The sequence below is a fragment of the Nansenia antarctica genome (assembly GCF_963989245.1).
Source record: "Nansenia antarctica genome assembly, contig: SCAFFOLD_132, whole genome shotgun sequence".
Classification (NCBI taxonomy): domain Eukaryota; kingdom Metazoa; phylum Chordata; class Actinopteri; order Argentiniformes; family Microstomatidae; genus Nansenia; species Nansenia antarctica.
In genome coordinates, this window is record NW_027662736.1 from 305001 (window position 1) to 312500 (window position 7500).

A 7500-nucleotide genomic window follows, 5' to 3' on the forward strand; every position below is an offset into this window, starting at 1 on the left:
TGTGCGCCGATATTCCCATTTCAGCACACCCCATACATAAAGATTATCGTTACAACAGAGTCGTTCCCCAAGCCAGAAATCTTCAGTGATCAAACGTGATCTAACGTAGTACCCTGACTGACCAGTACGAGACAGCCAGGGCAAATAAAGTGCAGAAGAACGAAAAGAAGAAGTCAGCTCGCTTCTTGATTGGCTACATTCCATTCACCTCACAATCGGACTCGCGAGCAGGGTTGCCAGATGGGATTTAGATTTTCCACCCTAACCACAGTCTAAAACCGCTAATTCCATCAAAAACCCTGAGCCCATCTGGCAACCCTAGTCGGGAGTTGTCGGGAGTTGCCCACACACATTAGGAGTTTTGGTCATAAATATTGAACACGTTTAATATTTACGATTGTCGGCCCCAAACATTTTCCGACCAGATTGTCAGGAGAAATGGGCTCTTAACACACCTCACACCACAGGATAATCTTGTAGGATAATCTTTAGAGCCATTCGATAATCGGGCTCGAGAACCATCGGTTCTCAAGGCTACTTACTTATGTGGTCTTGACTACCTGTCCACTTTCTCACCTGGTTCTTGCTGTCTCTCTCTCTGGTGTGCTGACACCATCCTGCTCTCTCTCCTTCTCTCCCTCCCTATCCTCCTCTCTCCCTATTTTGCTGTCAACCAAAAGGCAAACTTAACAACCAGAGTATTTATAATCTTATAAGAGGTATAAATTGATCCATATCAATTTATAACATAATTATAATAGAATTTTGGATTGCTGTGGGCAATGCAGTCAGATAATGTCATTTTGACATTACTCTCTCAACTGGAAAAAAAACATGTCCAACTATACTATAAAAAACAGACATTTCAAATGCTTCAATCCACTGTCCATGTACTGTAAATATGCCATTATGGTATTACCATGAAGCCCAATTCTAGCAGAATAGGAAAGATTGTATATCTAATTTAAGTAAAATAATAAAGTGCATCCAGTTAGCTCTTTAGCTGGCAAGTGTGCAGCAGACTAGCTCATCTCATCACCTCTGAGCTATGAATGAATGAATGAATGAATGGTCTTTATTGTCATTGATATAGTACAGGTACCATACAACGAAATTTGGGAGGGGGGGCTCCCCTGGTGCTAGGAAAAAAATACTAAAAACAAGAAGGGAAAAGAGCTGGTTTACATAAATAAAGGCTATGTACACTATCCACTATACTATACTATACAAATAAAACACTGTGCTGTACTCTATGCTATGCTATAAATATCCTAACATCCTAAATATCCTAACACCCACCAGGGGGGTATTCCATCAACGTCACTAAAGGAAAATCCAGGCTTATTTTGATGAAGTCTCTAAAAAAATAAATCCCTGGATCTTCCTTTAGCGATGTTGATGGAATACCCCCCTGGTGGGTGTTTGTGTTAGTGTGTGTGAGGCTCACTGTGACTCCTGACTGAGACGGACAGCATAACAAAAGAAATACTGCCACCTAGTGGCCGGCGGTATACCCTTCAGCAGGGTCTACATGATTTTAAATCATGTTCGAAATAAAAAGATTCATTCATTCGTTAAAGGTGAAACATAGAGCACTTACCATTACTCACCACTTGGTGGCAGTAGGGCCATTTCGACCCTGCTACAGTGTGCTTGACGCGAGATTTGTTTTTTGTTTCCTTTCCCAGAGTGCATAGTTGTTTTGCCTTTTGAATGAGTTTGCTTTGCTGAAGTGTGATCGTCCCATTTCGCTGATCTCTCCCAGCCTGGCCGCATGCAGCTTATTTGAGATTGTTTACTAAGGTAAGCCCAGTGTTCGAGTTATGTGGGAGCCAATGGGAGCTGAGCTCCCATAAGGAAGGTCTGAGCTCCCATGAAAGCAGTCAAATCATACATCTGTGGGGGTCGCTATTAATAATACATTACCACAACCATTATTTGATCAAAAATGTCAATGTAATGAGTATTATTTATATTTATTTATATTATAAATATTCTAAAATAAACACGTTTTCCAAAAGAACTACGCGCACCATTAATCTCCTGTGAATGACAGTATGCCTTTGACTGCCTGCAATTTACCACCAAGACACTATGGGGCGCAGTAGAATATTGTGCAACAGCAGAATATGATCGTTGAGAGCTTGCGAACGTGAAAACACGATTATTGAGAAGAAAATATTCAGTAGCTAGCTATCATGCCACCCCAAAAAAGGCCACTGCTGCCGACCGAGGCGACAAGACTGGAAAGTTTCGGGATTTCATCCAAGAAACCAAACTTGAATTCAGCTGCCCTGTTATGACACCTAACTGTTGAAATAGCAGAGCTCAAACAAAAGCAAGTGCTTCCGAAGAAAGTAGCAGAACTCCCCTCCAGTATGTATAAGGAGACAGCTAGTTCGTTCAGGGCAGCCTATACTGTCGCTAAAGAAAGGATTATACAGTCGGTCCTACTCACCGATCCGATCATTCATGTGCCCAGATTGTAGAGCACATTGCACAAGAGATGAAAAACAAATTCATTTATAATGTCAAATCACTTGATTCCCGTATTAGCGTAACATTAGATGAAAGCACAATTCATGGACGAGCAATCATACATGATTATTTATGTCAGGTGCGATGTCACTGGAAATGGAGACGGGGACAATGTGTCGTGCTTGTGTAGTACCCTCGAAAATAATAACCAATAATATGGTTATTATAACTATAACTATTAATTATAACATTTATTTTAATGCAAAGTTGCCAAATAATAATTATTTCTACAGCCAACTGTAAGGGGTTAAATGTAGATCAGGACTGAAGAAGGGAGCCAATGGCGTTGTGTTTAGTAGGTCAGGTGGTGTCTGCCCAGGGAGCCAATGGCGTTGTGTTTAGTAGGTCAGGTGGTACTCTGCCCAGGTTCATATTCTAGACAGGACCGCGCTGCCTTCAGAGCAAACTTGGGAAGAGAGAAGCTAGTCCGGTGTTTGCCAGGTTTGTGAAAAGCACACAAATTAACTTTTAACTGTTATTATATTAATGTAGAATACATCAGAGATATGTTTTGAGTAGACTTGAGTGTTTAGAATCCGACTTTTGAGTAACGTGAGAATTGTGCCCGTTGCCTTTCTGTGTTTCCATTGCTAGCTAGCTGGCACGTTAGAACGCGGTCAACACCGTGAGATGAAGTGATTTTCCTGAAGACACGTGACAGTCATTTTGATTAGTATTTCGAAAGTTTGTTGTTTATATTTGATGCCAATAGGCTAATATTACGTTTTGTGAATGTTTTAGTCTTAAAGTAAGACTGCAGTTTAAATGGTATTATATTGCTATATCAGTGGCGTGTCCAGACCTTTTTCACTGGGGTGGCCCAGGTGGGGCACCTTGTTATGCATGGGTGGCACAATTTTGAGAATTTAACACTTAATTCCCTGCATTCTGGTGAATTTGTACACACCATTTTGTGCTTTTTATTACCATTTCTGTCTCCACTCCCCATTGTATACTTTAATTGGGCTACTAAGGTCATGTTCTTACATGAAAATCTGAATCATGACCCAGAGCAAGCGGATAAGTTTGCAACATTGTTGCATAAATTATTTCTGATTTGCGTTCTCACAGCCCTTTATGTAAACAAAGTAACATAGGCAATTGAAGCAACAGATGTGGTAGTTGATTGGTCAGGAAAATAGAAAACTGCCCGTTCGTCCCGCTCTTATCCAGATCAACACGCATGCACTGTTGTTTTCCTATGGACAGCCTCGATGCGTCGTTTCTAACCGGAGCGAAACCACCCTTTTCAAGCGCCGGAGCATGTGTTGGTTGTTTGCTCCGGGAGTGACTTCGAATGTGCGTTCTCACAGCTCCAAACAACGCAGAGCAAAGCGAATTTCATCCTAAACTCTGATTCCAAGTGAAGCAAATGTTCTAGTGAGAACACACCCTAAAATAACAATCCCTGTTTAAAAGTCCCAGTGCTACCAATCACAACACAACAGAGTGGCTCCATACAAATGTAATATTAAACTCAGATGTTTTTTATTCTTTAAACAAACCAGCATATGTTGTACACTATAACATGCAGGCACTCCAATTGTAACACAAAACAAAACAAAAAACACTGTACACTCTACAGGTACAAGGAAAAACAATAATTCTTAAACATATGTTACATTAACATAAAAAACTAGCTGCCTCTCCTTTCTTTTTCTTACAATTTTTTCTAATTGCTTCTCTTAACTGTAAAGTTTCAAGTTTCCTGTACAATTTACTCTACTGTGGGGGAAAAAATGCCAAATGTTCACCGGGGTACAGGAAGCTGCCATTGTAAACTTGGTTTTGGCAAATAATGAAATCAGATTACGAGAAATTCAAAGCCACATCTACTGAAGTAAACAGGTAATTGAAAAAAGCAATGCAGGAATTGTAATAGTTGTATCAATTTAATAGTAGTAGTAATAGTAATAGTAGTAATAGTTGTATTCATAACAACCTGAAAGCAGAGAAGTAGATGGCTTATATTGTATGTATTGTATACTGTACAACATACCCTGATGTGCAGGTGAAGCTGATGTGCAGCCTTCATCATCAGTATCCTTGTTTGACTCTACAAAATCACAGAAATGGTCATAATGACAAAATCAGCCTTTTTTGTAAGTAGGCCGATGTTAGCTACCAAACTCAAATGAATACAATATATGAATACCCCTACAGGCTTAATCGACAAGATTCGGCTTTAGTTTAAATGTATAGCAATTAATCACAATGTTACATTATCACGGTTATCAAATAAGTGCTTACTAAAAATACATCTGGAGCTATCAGAATGTTACATACATACCCATGTGTACAGCAGAAGCTGGAGGCTCTTGCTGTGGGCTAACTGGGTCTACATCCTCCAGCTGGCTCATCCTCTGACTGACTAACATTAGCTCTGGCTTCTCTGTCCTGCTGCTCTGTCCTTTTGGGTTTTTTTCTTTGGAAGAAACCCTGAATGCTCTGATTTCTTTTCATACTGTAACATTAACCATCACATAACACATGTCACTTTATAACTTGCACAATACACAAACAAAACATACTCAAGCATTCAAATGTATATAGCTGACGTTACCTAGCCTATAGCCTAACGTTAGCATTAGCTAGCATTTCGACGACAGGTTTACTAGCAAGCTGAGATCGGATGATGAGAGACCAGAGTAGCCTACTACAAAATATAATGTTACAGCTAAAACGTTTTAACCACTAGCACAACACCGTAGCCTATATGTAGCTATGCAAAAGTCTAACCATTAATGGTACTCACATTTCTTCAGGAGCGCCAAGACCAGCACACCTGCCATATGTACTTTCATGTACCTACTTCTGCAAACATTCTAATAAAGTTTTCAATCAATCAATCAAACCTCACCGCTGATCAAAAAGGTGTTCTGTTCGAAAAGTTTGTCTCGTGGTGCGAAGTGGCCTCTGCTCTGAGTGACTAGGCAGATAGCCAATCAATCAGGGTGGCACCTAGGGTGGCCAATCAGATTTCAGGGGTGGCACGGGCCACCCCTGGCCCCCCCCTGGACACGCCCCTGTGCTATATCCCAGTGTGTCGTGATGATAATTTGGAATAGCCAATTGAGAATGTTTTTGAGTGAGACACTCTTGCCACAGAATAGTAGGCTACTGTATGACTTGGTACCAGAATAAGTAGGTCTATTATATGTTTATTGAAAAGTGTGTGTTTATAGATTGGAGGAGAATGTGGATTTATTATTTTATTACAATTTCATTCAATTATACTATGAGTGTATTATGCAAGGTAATAGCATACACACCAGCATAAATGCTGCAACAAATGGACATTTAATTGAGTCTGGAAAGACATGGATATATTTCACACTGGCATTAGGGACATATTTGGAAAATGATTGTTTTATTAGTTGTTGTTCTAAGTCCCAACGCTGTGTGGGCATGATTCGCGCGGGTGCATGAGAACATTTCGCACTGTTATTTTGGAGACCCCCACAAAGCTCAGCTTATAACTCGAACCCTGGGTAAGCCCCTGTTATTGCCCGGGTCACAATTCTCTCACGTCGTTGCAACAACATTTTGGATTTCATGTTTTACAGTTTCAACCGTAATTAATCATATATATATATATATACAGTACAGGCCAAAAGTTTGGACACACCTTCTCATTCAATGCGTTTCCTTTATTTTCATGACTATTTGGTACATTGTAGATTCTCACTGAAGGCATCAAAACTATGAATGAACACATAGGAATTATGTATTTAACAATAAAGTGTGAAATAACTCTAAATGTCTTATATTTTAGATTCCTCAAAGTAGCCACCCTTTGCTTTTTTGTTGTTAATAAAATATATTATAATAATATTAAATATAATATGTGTTAATAATAATATGTTATTATATATATATATTTAATATTATTATTATATATTTTATTAACAACAATTTTATTTTATTTTATTAACAACAAAAAAGCAAAGGGTGGCTACTTTGAGGAATCTAAAATACAAGACATATTTAGAGTTATTTCACACTTTTTTGTTAAGTACATCATTCCACATGTGTTCATTCATAGTTTTGATGCCTTCAGTGAGAATCTACAATGTAAATAGTCATGAAAATAAAGGAAACACATTGAATGAGAAGGTGTGTCCAAACTTTTGGCCTGTACTGTATATATATCTCTTTGTTACATTTGATCATCCAGCCTTTCTGTAGTACTTTCTCAATGGCGACGGTACCTTCCACCCCGGCCGGCCAGAGCACCACGCGCTCAACCTCCGCGGTGGCCCGCTCAGCCACGCCGCTCAGCCCGGCCAGGATCTCCCGTCTGCAGGAGAAGGAGGACCTGGGCGAGCTGAACGACCGGCTGGCTGTCTACATCCACACGGTGGGCAGCCTGCAGGCGGAGAACAGCGGGCTGCACCGCCAGGTCTCCGAGCTGGAGGAGGTCCGCGGCCGCGAGCTCTCCGACCTCAGGTCCCTGTACGAGACGGAGCTGGCGGACACCCGCTGCTCTCTGGACGACACCGCCAAGGAGCGCGCCAGGCTGCAGATCCAACTGGGCAAGATCGGAACCGAACACGAGCTGCTGCTGGCCAGGTGAGGAGGGGGCCTGGGTTAGACCTGGGTTAGTGTATTTGTTTACACTTTGTTCGCCGTGAAGTTAGTGAAGTGTGTGTGATTTGTCCCGGTGCCACACCTATCTGGTAGTATGGGGGAGGGGGGGGCGAGGAGGGGGGGAGGGGGGGGGGGCGGGGGAGGGGGGAGGGGGGGGCTACCTACCGCTCAACGGCTTCATTGCGTCAATGTTGAAATGTGAGCCGCTCCAGAGCGGTCCTAACCGGTTCCGTATGAAGTCACCAGCTGTTTGCAAACTTCTGTCACACGCGATAGGAACATGTTTAATTGGAATGTGTTTAATTGGAACCTGTTTAATTGGAATGTGTTTAATTGGAATGTGTTTAATTCAAATAATATCATAAGTTGATG